The sequence below is a fragment of the Rhinolophus hipposideros genome (assembly GCF_964194185.1).
Source record: "Rhinolophus hipposideros genome assembly, chromosome: 12".
In the NCBI taxonomy this organism is placed as follows: Eukaryota; Metazoa; Chordata; class Mammalia; order Chiroptera; family Rhinolophidae; genus Rhinolophus; species Rhinolophus hipposideros.
The window spans coordinates 63,545,418-63,559,530 of NC_138058.1; positions in this window are offsets into that span (position 1 = coordinate 63,545,418).

Sequence of the window (14,113 nt, forward strand, 5' to 3'; positions counted from 1 at the left end):
GTTTTATTCCTATGTTTGTATTAGTCACAAATATCAGGAAAACTAAAAATATATGACAAAAATATAAGACGAGCAATGATTTAGTAATAAAAAAAGCATGGCTAATATAGCTTTACCGAAAAGAAAGGAATTATTCTGATATGCAGCCACAACCCTGGACAATTTAGAAAACACATGCACATGCGTTCAATTTTACCTTCATAACAGTTCTGTGAGACTGGTTCTAGAGGCATCACTGCTCCCATTTTAAAGATGAATAAAGCAGGTAACATGTTTTGAAAGTGGGTGAATTAGAATTTAGACTCCAATTGCCTTGCTAGAAACCCAGTTCTCTTTCCATGATACATTCTGCCTCCCTTACAACTGTTAATTTGATTCAGCAAATATTGATTAAATGCATGATTGAGTTTTATTTTCCTCATGCTTGCTACTTGATTGACTAGTGGTTGGAACTGATTGGAATAAGTGGCAAATTGTAGCAGGCAGCCTTCACAAAGCTAAGGGGGGCATTTCTGTGCATATGCTTAGGTGATAATGTCTAACCAACAATAGGTTTTCCAACACATGCAAAACCTAGAAATAAATGCCCCTTAATAAATTTATACCCTGAATTATTTGAACAAATCATTTGATCAGTCTAGATATAATTCCAATGCTTTAAACAACTGGAAGTGACTTAGATAAAACTACCCGGGAGTCTGGAGATATAGTAACATAGAATGTGTCCAAAATCTCTCATCACCTCTTCCCCTTCCACTCAGATCACTGACTTCTGGAGGCTGTACCCATTTGACATACTTGAATCTCTAATCATCTATAGGCATGTATTATGAATTACTCATTTGGCTTTTTAATCACATTTCATTTTTCATGATTTATGAATGCATAGCATGTTTCATGCACAGCATGATTTGGGGTGAATAATGTTTTTCTCCTTCTCGAGGTACTCACTTTTTGGCACAGTGCTGGTACTCACTATGTTTAGAGAATAAAATTAAAACATCACCGAGTAATAGGAACACCCGTTACGAAAGTAATATAAAAATGCCGAAATCTGAGTTCTCAATTCACTTCTTTGCCACTAGAGTCTATTAATTTGGCTGATTAGATTCTAAACATGTGCACCCATGTTTCTAAGGAAAAAGAAAAAAAACATGGAAAGAATTTGTAGTCCTTTTAAAGAAAACATTCTACTTATTGATTCACTAAAATACTCCTTTTCCCAGAACACTTTCCCATGTTTGTTCTAAGGGAGAAACGTGGTACAAAGTCTTCAGGCAGAAATTAAAGAGAGAAATATGCTTCCAGTGGGATCCATTGACTACACATTTGAATAATTCTGAAATGGAAAGAAAAGTGTTCGTTATTATCCTAATTCTCAAGTGTTATGTTTCTTCCCTTCAGGGTTATGATGGGAGCTGTTTCCTATGGGTCATGAAATGGTAGTCTGAGTCCCAGAAATAGGCTTCTACAGACTCAAGGCTGCATGTCCTTGAGATGGAATTAGAGAAATTTTATATTTGACCTCAAAAGAAAACCTGATAGGTGGGTATTAAATGGGCAATATCTATTGAGCATCGTCTATATGTTTGGCACAGTCCCAATTTCTACCATGTTTCCCCCAAAATAAGACCTAGCCAGACCCTCAGCTCTAATGCATCTTTTGGAACAAAAATTAATATAAGACCCAATCTTATTTTACTATAATATAAAACTGGGTCTTATATAATATAATACAATATAATACCGGGTCTCATATTAATTTTTGCTCCAAAATACGCATTAGAGCTGATGGTCTGGCTAGGTCTTATTTTTGGGGAAACATGGTAAATATCCATTATTTTATGTAACCCACATGAAGCCCTTGTGAGTTAGTTATTGTGATTGTATTTTACAACTGAAGAAAATACATTTTGATGCTTCCAGTTATGGGGCATAAATATGGTAGCTCATCATAAGCTGTGCTTCTACAAACTGTCTTCACACAAACTTCTCTGTCAGCATGACTCAGCTAAACAAGGTTTATACATCTCTTAGCCCCTGTCTTTTCTGCCCTCAATAGTGCTTTAATTCTTCAACTTAATTGGAGTTTTTCATGCCTTATTGTGATGAAATATAGTCAGAAATGTAATGTGCCCAATTTGGGTTGGTTTTAATCTTGACATAATTTCAAACTTACGGAAAAGTACAAGAATAGTGTAAGAAACTCATATATAAACTTTATTCAGATTTTCCAATCATTTATACTTTGACCCATTTGTTTTATCATTCTCTCCTTCTGTCCCATATATTATATTACATATGTATATGCCGTATTATTTTATGATCCATTTAAGAGTAAGTTGACGACATCATGTTCATTTGCCCCAAATACTTAAATATGTATTTTCTAAGAACAAGGACACACTCCTAAATAATCATAGTATAGGTATCAAGATCAGGAAATTAAGAATTGATGCAATAATGTTGTCTAATTCACAGTCCACTTTTAAATATTATTAATTTTCCCATTAATCTCCTTTTAATTGTTTTTCCTAGTCCAGGGTCTAATCTGGAAACACATGTTGCTTTTAGTTGTTTTTTCTCTTTGTTCTTTAATCTGAAACAGTTAATCAGCCTATTGTTTTCTTGTGTTTCTGGACCAGGGCAACATTGAAGAGCATAGCATATACCAGTCATTTTGTAGAATTGACTTGGTTTTAGTTTGTCCTGTATTTACTAGTATTTAGATTCAGGGTATATATTTTAGGGAAAAGTATTATATCACATATGTGATTTTATGTCTTTCACGGTATGTCATGATATTGATTCATCCCAGTATTGGTATATTGGTGATATTAGCTTTGAATCACTTGTTAAATTGCTGTCCTTCACTATAAGATTACTATATTCTCTTTGCAGTTAATGTAATTTATGACCAGATACTAAGTAATTTGTGGTTGAGATGATGTAACTGCTCTCATCAAACTTTCACCTGCTAATTTTGGCATCCTTTACTGATTTTCTAACGTCATCACTTCTCCTATAACTATTAGATAGCACTCCACTGTAAGGAAGACTTTTCCCTTCTTCAGTTATTTATGTATCATTTCTTTATTTATATCACTTTAGGGACCCATGAATGCGTGTTCTATTCATTTGGGTGATGACTACACAATACTATATACAGATGATGTATTGTACTCATAGAATTGTACACTTGAAACCTATATAATTTTATTAACCAATGTCACCCCAATAAATTTAATAAAAATTTTTAAAAAGATTATAACTGATTACTATCATTTTTGTTTTTATTTTGAGACCCAAATTGTCCCAGATTAGATCAACGTAAATCCTTACAATTTGGCTACTGTATTCTTTTAACAAGCTCCATGATTCCTTGAGCATCCATCACTTTCTGGCCCGAGAGGTTCAAGTGAACTGTCTTTAATGGGCTGTGTGAGGCTTCCTCTAATTACCCTGGATGTACCCCTCTCCATATAGTCCTCTTATCCCGGTTTGCTACTTATGGACACTTTGGAAAAACACACCACCCTGGACTCTCGTTCTCTCAGTACTTGAGGTTAAGCATGTTCCCAGGTGCCTGAATCATGTGAAATGACAGACTAGTTCCATCAAGTTCTCTCTGTTCTCCATGCACTCGAAAAAATGTGAATATCAGCATTTGGACAGTTGCTTAAATTTCTTTTCTTTTTTTTTAAGTTTATTGAGGTAACAATTGTTAGTAAAGTTACATAGATTTCAGGTGTACAGTTCTAATGTACATCCTAGCCTCTATATCAACCCCATCCCTGGTGTCAGGTTTAGCTCAAAAATTAGTCTTAAGAGTTAGTTGAAAAGCCTATAAAGCAGAGGCTATGTACCTTCATCAACAAGATGTGTACCAGTAGTAGAAGTGGTGACTTGAGCAGTTTCAGACTACACCATAGTAAAACCAGAGTGTCCACAAGTGGGTTTCGAGAACTCCTATTAGGTTGTACAAAAGTAATTGCAGTTTAAAAGATTAAAAATAATTGCAAAAACTGCAATTACTTTAGCACCAACCTAATACACACAAGTGACTGATTTAATAGAACTGAGAAAAGTATATGTTGATACTTAATACCTGTCTCTTAATATCTATGTGACTTTGGAAAAGCCATTCACCATCTCTGATTTTCAGTTTCTTCATTTGCAAAAAATGGAAAATGAGACACCTGTTCAATCAAATGTTAAGAGTTTGTTTTTAATAGAATGTAACTCTAAAGATAAATAATGCCTTCCCCAAACACATACTCAATTTATTGAGTTCATTTTGATATTCACTTTGTCAAGTTACATGTACTACATAAACATTGTGTAGGGATGATCAGAAAAACGTACAAAAAAGTGGCAAATCCATCAACTATCTTTATATTACAAAAACTATATACATTTCTTTACATGACAGAGGTGATTGCTACAATGATACATAGTATATGCAATATAGTATAGACAATTAGTGTGAAACTATGCCAGCAGCTCTTTAAGCATTTAGATCCCAGTGCTTCCAAGACTGGGGGTGGAACAGAAACTCACTATCACTGTTCCCCTGATAATTGTCCTGCCTCCTTACTGTTCATCTAGAAGTAATGCTTCCACCAAGAGAGGAGTTAATTGGAATTGAATTTTCACAGGCAAAAAAAAAAAAAAAAGAGGAAACTTATCGAGTGGAATTCAATTCCTGATGCCCCCGAGACTGCGGCCATCTACCTTGTCTAGGTCACATGTTACCTTTGCAGTGCACTTGGGCCCAGATGGCAGAGGAAGTTTAACTGAGTCATTGTGGCAGGACAGGTAATCTAAGGAGAAGCAAAGTTCCTAGGTTCACTTTCCTTGCAGGGAGATAGAGCACAAATGGTACATCATGGCATATGGAAAACACTAGGGCATTGCTCCACATTGGTTTATAAACTCAGGAAAATGTTTCCCAGCAGACAGACAGATAGATCCTGCCAAGTTCCTTGGCTCTGGTTTGCGCCTTATTTTAATGATCTCCTCTCTCACAACTCCCTCCTTGAAATTGAAACATCTTTGCTTTTTGTGCTATCATGCTAATTGATTATACAATGTTGATAATATAGCAAAGGGAGGATCGATAACAAATAAATTATACCATGCCCGGTAAATATTTACTGCTGGTGTAACGAACTAGCTCAACACCTTACAGATGCTCAGTGGGTTCTATTAACTCTTCAAACACATCTAGTTTTACATATGATGTACCTTGCCCAGGATGTTGTTTTCCAAATCCTACAAATGTCAAATCAGCAGTATTAATTTTATCATGATACAGTATGTTGTTTTCCTTGATCAAGTTATGTAACTTAAAAAAGTCATATTTCTGAAAATTATTTTCCACAGCCAACTACTTAGTGCAAAGTGTTATTGACGATCCCATTAAATCATTCAAAAATTCCCTGAAAGTGCATTCAAGGATTCATGCTATCTGACCACAATTCTGAATGGCCGAAGTAAAACTCAACAGTAATTTGTTTGATGCTTGTCCCAAGCTAATAAAAATGACCAAAAGAAGGTATCTAATACAAGCACTGTGCCAACGGCAAGGTTCCAGGGCAACACACATCCCTATGACTAGATCAGACATAAGCCACCAAGGGCGATACAGTAACTAGGCAGGCTAACAAGCTATTCACTTTTGACCTCAAACATCATTAATCTCTCTCACTTTGTATCCCTTCCTCCTAATTATAGCATTGCAAAATAGAGTGCCTTCAATTTTTAAAAAAATCTCATTTTTTTCTATATATAGGGTGCAGGAAAATATGTTTATAAAAATTTAGTTATTAAATTAATTATATTAATCACAGTATGCAGATGATATAAAGTAATAATGTTCACATTTTTGAATTGTCAAATAGAAAGATCCCCACAAATAAATCTGCTGTCTACACAATCTTCAACTTTGTGGTCTTCTCTCATTAGTCAAAATAAACATGCGTATGAAAGTGGTAAAACCTTATATGTACTGACCTATGAGGGCGTGTTACACAAAATATAATGAATTGTTTGTCAACATTAGACTTAAATCTCTCTACTAAGGCTGATTCAGAGAGTGAAATCTTTCTCATAATCTGTAGGTCAAAGCCTACAGTAGTCAAAATAATAAAAAAATGTATCAAAGGAAAATTAAAGGAACTAAGTTAAGCCAGGTTTATTATAATTATATTCAAGACTTTATAATACAGAAAATAATTTGTTTATAAAAGTAGAATCAAATTACACTTTTGTTTTATTGCCAGCTCTGTTTTAAGATTTCTCATCTTACAGCTAATTCACGGCAACTGACTTTTATGTGAAAAATATGCCTAATTTTAGATCTTCCCGTCAAGCTGCATTGAGACTTCATACTGAGAAAGTGATTATTAAAATAAGATATATATATATAATTTTTTCAAGTATAACCTAAATTTCCTAATTTTAATACAGTTGCTAATGGTAACTAATGTATTTTGTCTATGTTTACCATTCTGCCACTTAAATGAAGAAAGCATATGCTTTCTCTCATTAGTAAAGTTGGCATGAATATAATTTTTATGGACTTACCCAAGGCTTTTTAGTCGGAAAGGGAAAATGTCTTTAGGCATTCACTAAATTAAATTAAAAAAGAAAAAAATGAGCTCCCCCAAGTACCTGAAAGCTGGTTCGGTGGCAAGGCAGTCTTCATGAGCTTTGGTTAAGCTGGGTTTTTATTCTTGGCAATGGGAGAAAGGTCTTGCTGGAGTCACATTTAAAAAAAAATATATATATATTTTTCCTATGAAAACACAAACTGCAAAGCTATAGCAACCAATGTCTTTTGGAGTGAGCACTCCCATGATTTAATAATTGAGGGCTAAACACTATCAAATTGAACTACTTTTCCTATTCCCTCCACAAAATATGATGATTCAGTTTTTCAGCTTTGTATTGACAAAACAAGTACATGAAACTTACAAATTCCTGAGAATAAATTATTGGGCTCAGATAAGAAAAATACATCCTACTTAGCGGTCAGGATGACTCATGAGTAATGGACATTTAAGACCTGCGATAGCTTTGAATTACCTAGTTAAGTAAGTGGTCTCTTAATGGTGTTTTTGCTTCTGTTTTTGCTTCTGTCTTACCTTTGCACACTGAAGGCAAGTAAATCGTTTTAGCACAAAAATCAGTGCATGTCATTCACCTGCCCACCAATATGCTCTAGATTCATGGAAATGGGTTTGACTCTAGAAGCATAACAAGGTGGGCTAGTGAAGAAGGTTCAATGAAATTTATTCAATTCAGGTACTTCCTGGATGTTAACACCTGCAGAATGGAAGGCTGCAGTCTTAAGGACCAGGATCTTTGGGAAGGTATCCTTTGAAGGAAGCCAGAGAAAACGTCCTCCTATGAAGAATATAAATTGTACAAAGTGATAGGAGATAAAGTTGGAACCAGGAAAGTTATAAATGAGTGTAAGGTTCAGGGAGGAGGCAATCCATGTTTAGAAGAAATGAGAGACACAGGACCGGCTTGACAACAGTGAGACAATGAACAAGATGGGACAAGATGGGAAGACGGTTTTCTATAAGTGGCAGTAAGGCTCTGAAGTAGAGAGTGGTCCAGACTGCTTCAAACGTCTATGCAGGGTGGGCTCAGCCACGATTCAGAAGTTATTGCCTATTTCAACCACAGGGTGGGAAGAACAGTGAAAATGTAGACTGTGTGAATCTCATAAATCTAATCACTTAGCAGTGGCCATCTGAATATTCCATTAATGAGCAACAGACGGCAGATATTTAGGGAAGAGTCTAGATCCGAGAAAAAAATAAAAGACTAGACAACAAGATCAGGAAACATAGGTTGGGAGTCAGGCAAAGTTTCTATTGAAAAACGCATAATGCAAGTCCTGGTAAAACTATAGAGCAGAGCCACACAAAAGACCTTTCACAGTGATCTGTCTGTGTCTGTGCCCTGGGTCCAACACAAGGACACCTAGCCACATGGTTAAGTACTTGAACTGTGGCTGGTGTGACTGAGCACTGAACTTTGCATTTCACTTCAATTGTAAATAGCCTGGGTAGCTAGCTAATGGCTATGCTATTGGACAGCACAGCTATAGAGACATCAGGTCTAGGCTTCAATCAGCAGTATGGAGACGCTGAAAGCAGTGTCAGACCACAGAGGAGGTAGGAACAGAGGCAAAGCATTGCAGGATTGCTTGGAAGTGCGTTTTAATTTTTGGCAGTACATGAGTGCATATGTGTCTTGGTCTCATTTACTATCTAAATTGTTCTGGAACTTGGAAGGAGCTCAGCCTTTAGGGACAGCATTGTACGGAGTTTGTGGAGGTCTAGGGAGAGGAAAGGAGGGGAAAATGCTATGCTTTAATGCCCTAGCTTGTAAGCTCCTTGGTTCTGTTGTTGTTTATTAGTACTATAAATCCAGCACCTAGAAGGTAGGCACTTAATAAATATTTGCTTCAATAATGAATGAGAGGGCATTTAATATCCCTGCGTCAATGAATTGGTAGAAAGGGATTCTGTGGAGACTTTCTGTTGACCCTGTAAAAGAATTTCAATGACCAAAGCAGGCATCGATAAACTTTTTCCTTGTTATTATGGCACTTTACAGTTATTATTACTAGGAAGAAAGAACAATCATTGCTATTGCTTTTTGCATCATGGGAGACATTTGACAATCTTGAGAAGATTGGTGAGGGAGGTACTTCAAACAGGTCTTGCTTTTGAAGGAACGTTATGCTCCCTTACTTACCTCACAGAGATATTCTGAGAATTTATAAATACCTGGTCTTTAAATGTTCGTAAAAATGCCTGCTAAACTTCTCCAGAGTCTGTCACAGAAGACATTTGTTTGAATGTTTAGTGGAGGCTACGCTGTCAGAGAAAAGGCAGGCACTCACCAAGGAAAAGACATTCATACTTTTTGTTTATTTTTAATGCTTGTTTTTTTTCTTTTTCTGATTCTGAAAACAGGGGATGCACATAATAAAAAGAAATAAAAAGAAATAAAAAGAAAAACGTTCAAAAGCAGAAAAGTTTAAGGAAGAAGATTAACGTTAACTTCACATTAATTAAATATAAAACTATTATATTTAGATCTTTTTACCTCCATGTCTGCACACATTCACATGCACTTTGAATATTCTGTCCTATTTTCTACAAGTATTTCCCTGAGGGCTCATTAAATAAAACAAAATGTTTAACAATATTGTAGTCCATGTTTTTACCTATTATGCTGATGGTGAATAGTCTTCTGCAATATGATTTTCAGTGAGAGTTTATCAGTCCTTCATGTGCACATTTTGCATTTTTTCTCTGTTGTTGGAAACTTGGGTTATTTTCATTTTTATGCTTTGATAAATTTTGAGGAAGTAATCACAATTTTGTACAAAACACTTGCCTCTCTCTCTCTCTTTTTAAATTTTAATAGATTACTAAAAGTGTCATTGTCGGAGCAAAGGATAAGGATCCAGTAAGGCTTTGGGTACATTTTTAAAACTGTTTTATAGTAAGGTTACCTAAATTCACAATCCCATTAGGAGAGTATAAAACTGCTCATAAGATTCGTTTTCTCTAGTATTGAAACACATTTTTTTAAAAATCTATTTCAGTGTGGTGAGTGAAAAATCAATATTACTTTCATTTGCATCTCTGATTACTTGTGAAGCTGATCTTTTCAACACAATTTCTGGTGTCTGTAAATTGCTCATATTGAGTGGCCACTTCTGTATTGAGGCATGTAAAAAAAAAATATTTCTTAAGAACTCTTTACCAGTTGAAAATATATGTTGTAAGAATGTCTTAGTTTGCCATTTACTTCATAAGTTTATTTTTGTTTTAGCCTATAGATTGTGTGTTGTACATATAATACAGTGATCTTTATGTGATGTTACCAATTGATTTATTTTAATTTTTATCTTTAAAACACAATTGATTTTCATCACAGTAAGATACTGAAAAACAAAAATAAAGCAGAAGTTCACCTTGACCTTTACCTAATCACATTAACATCCCCTAAAATATCTTTTTATCAGCCTTTATGTATTGTGGCAGGTGTCATCTGTATATTTATTTACATATACACATAAAAGTACATATTTTACTTTTTAACAAAACTGCAATCGTATATTTATTTTGCACCCTACATTTTTACTGAACTACATGTTTTGGATATCTTTTGGCTGATTTATGTTTTGAAAAATGTATCTTCTATACACACATATATACATGCACAAGTGAGTATATTGAGTAGATTTTTTTTTTGGACGGTGTCTTTATTCTCTATATCAACTCTTTAAACATATGGAATATATATTAATGAATTGTATACGAACAAATCTAATTTTATTGCTCTATCATATAGTATTTAACTTTTCTCCTAGTATGACATCCTGAATAATTAATTGATTTCCTATTGGTATGTGTTGCTTTTTTATCATAATTAGATTCTAATAAATTCTGTAGTGTGGTTTCAGGCCAACCACTCTATTCAATTAACATGTGTTCTCATTTCTACACCAATTCAACTATCTTCTAGTTGTCATTTTATAACTACGTATCCATTAAAACCTGGCGATTTTTTTTTTTACCACATATTGTGACTTTCTGTTTCAACATTATTTGTGTTCCCTCCAATCAAACTTTCAGATAACTTTTTCAAGTTTCCTCTGTCCTTACCAGAAAGAGCAAAACAATCTAATTTAAATCTTCATCAGGATTATCTTAAAACTATATATTGATTAATGGAGTCATGACACCCTTACACTATTTGATATTCCCTCTAGAAACATGATGCATCTCGTATTTTTAGTAATTTGGGTTTATTTTGTTTGTTTAATTTCTGTAAGTTCTCCACATTTCTTATCAAGGTGTTCCACATAGTCTATGATTTGTTGCTCTCATAATAGCATGTTTTCTCATTGCATCTACCAATATATTATTTCTGGTGCACTGGAAAGATTTTGATTCACTTTATATTATCTTGAATCATATTTCAGTTAATTATCTTGCTTTTCCACAGAAGCAACTTATAAATATTGATACTTTTCTCCTCATTACCAATCGCTACAGATTTTGTTTCATGTCTCCTTAACTTGGTCAGAGTTTTAAAACAATGTGAGGTAACAACAGGGATATGTATCATAATCCTTATTTAAGTAAAAAGGCCTGCAGTATTTTCCAGGAACCATAATATTAGCTTTAATGATTGAGAATTCATATTATGTTAGTTTAGAATAGATATTTTGTTGAAGAAATATATTTATCTATTCTTTTAAAAAATACTTTTCCTAATAACAATAACAATAATGGAAAACATAACAATAACAGAAATAAAATATTGCTAATAACAATAATGGAAAAAAAAATCCTACTTGTGTGTCCTAATAACAATAATGGAAAAAATCCTACTTGTGTGTCATAAATTCTTCTATTAATATACAGTTTGTGAACAATTTTTTTTAGCAATTTTGCAATTGCATTAATAAATTTTGGTCTATAATTATGGGATATATTCATCAAAGTTTGATTCTCAGGGTGATACTAGCATTATAAAATAATTTGGTAATCTTTCTACATTTTTCCAATGATGAAATGTTTGACATACCGTTGGAATTTTTTTTAACAATCTAGAAGAAATGATTAGTAAAACTGTGAGACACTAGTAAGCCTTTGATTATTTTTCATTCTTTTCAAAAAACATTAGACATTTTTTTTTTGTTTTTAAAGATTTCTTGAGTCACTTTTCATCATTTAAAAATGCTTTATAAAAGTATCTTTTTCATTAAGGTTTTTGAATTTGTTGGCATAGACTTTTACATATATATTTTTTTTACATCTTTCAATAACCACTCTGTTGAAATATGGCCCTTTCATTCTAAGGTGATATATTTGTGCTTTTGTTCTTTTGTTCTTGATTAAAACAGCAAGTTCTTTCCCTGTTTAATTAATTATGTTCTTTATTACTCTACAGAATAAATTATTCAGTTTATTTTTCAAATGTCCTTTTTGAATGTATCGCATCAACTGATTTTGATATTTTTATTCTTTTTCTGCTGCCCATAGGCTGGTTGTCTTAATTTACAGAAGTTGAATGCTCAGCTTATTGATACATATTAATGAATAATTAAAGCATTTGGGAGTGTACATTGGCCTCTGAGAATAACTTTGGGTACATTCCACAAATTCTGATTTAAAAATATCTTCTGGTTGCTGCAAACAAACTAAAGAATTTTTTCCTGATTTATTTATAACAAATTTGTAATTTTCTTATTTCGTTTTGTCCTCTAAACTTTTATTATTACTTTCCAGTAATGTACTTAATGGCTTTGGTGTCAGAGAGTCTTATATGTTTATTCTTGAATATCTGTAATAGTTTAAAGTGTAATTTTAAATTGTGACATTTTAAGTAACTAGTGTGTTCTTAAAATTACATGCTTGGTGTTTGTAAGGTATGTATCATTAATAGTACATTATTAACAATTGTGTTCTGTGTTTAAGGAAGCAAAGTTTGAAAATATTTTATTCTTTTCTAGTTTTTATAAATGTGTTTCTTTTAAAACTACTTATCCATTAAAAAGCTAAACATTTCTGTCAACTTTGGCCTTGTGCTCATAATAGGCTTTATTTTATATATTTGAGAAAAATATATAAATACATATACCTTCAGTCCAATTGTAAGTTATATACGCTATCTACTTCCTGTTCCTCTCCTGTCTCTCTCTTTTCTTCACTCTCATCTTTTCTTCCTTCCTGTGTGTACGAGATAGTGGCAGAAAGCACAATAATATTTGATAGATGAAGAGTAAGAGCAGTTATTGATTACATATTGTATGTGGAATCTTGGGGTAACTGCCATGGATACTGCCTTAAATAAGCATCACAACTCTTTGAAATAAGTACTGTTATCGTTCCCATTTTACAGATGAGAAAATTAATACTTAGAAAGCCCCAGTAAACTGCCTAAGCTAGTAAGTGGTGGGACTAGGGTTTAACTTAGGTTCCACTGACCCCAGATACTGGTCATCGCATTATTCTGCACAATCACCCCCTTAGGTCCAGGATATATTCATTATGAGATGGAGATGGGTGGGGGTGGGAAGTAGTGGCTGCTTCGATTTCTACTTAGTCTTCTATGGCCTCCAGCAAGGGTTAAACAATGAATGCAATAAGCAAAAGTTTCTGTTACCATTTTCCTGGCTGCGTGAATATTTTAGTTCAGATGGCAGACCGTATACAAAACATGATCCTTTTTTCAAGCCATATTTATTAGTCTTATCATCAGTGAATATCATACCCTATTTTGGTCTGAGTTCCTTTTTGTCCCCAAATTCCAGGGGTTTATAAGCTTTTTCTAAATTACGTAATTTTTAATTTATTTTATTTAATTATCTAATATGTGATGTTTTCATGGGATCTTAGAAGAAATTATATTAATCATTAAACGTATGCATGTTAAGATGTTAACTAGAAATCTAGTATTTAAAAGTTTTTGAGAGTTATTTTTTGAGCACTAATAAAAACATCAGTGGTCCATGAAATAAATACATACATTGTATTTATATATTCAGTTTATAAAATTAATTTTTATTAACTTAAACATATATTTTAATAAACATTATATGTTATTTTTAAGGACCTAGAACAATGTGGGAGTACTTCTCATAAGTCTGGTTGGGAAATTCTGGTGTCTCAGACTTTTATATTGTTATTGGGCAGCCCTTATATCCTACTTTGGCTCAAGAGTTATAAATAAAAAAAATAAAAAAAAGAGTTATAAATACACATGGATAATTGAATGAAGATTTTCAACTTCTCATATTCTGGCTGAATGACAATTTCATTTGAAACTCTTTTCTTATTTTTAATAAGGTATTCAACTTGTAAAAATAATTCTTTGAGTTTGTATCCATGCAATAGGCTTACATTTTCCCAAAGAATAAACTCCTTCTCAGAATAGCCACAAAGGAAGCTCCCTGAGCTGTAGTGGATAAAGGATCAATTGAATCCCAACCCCTAAAAGCCAGTGTTTCCTTCTATGGCACAGGGTTAAAGCCAGGGCACAACTCTGTGCCCAAGCTACCCATCAG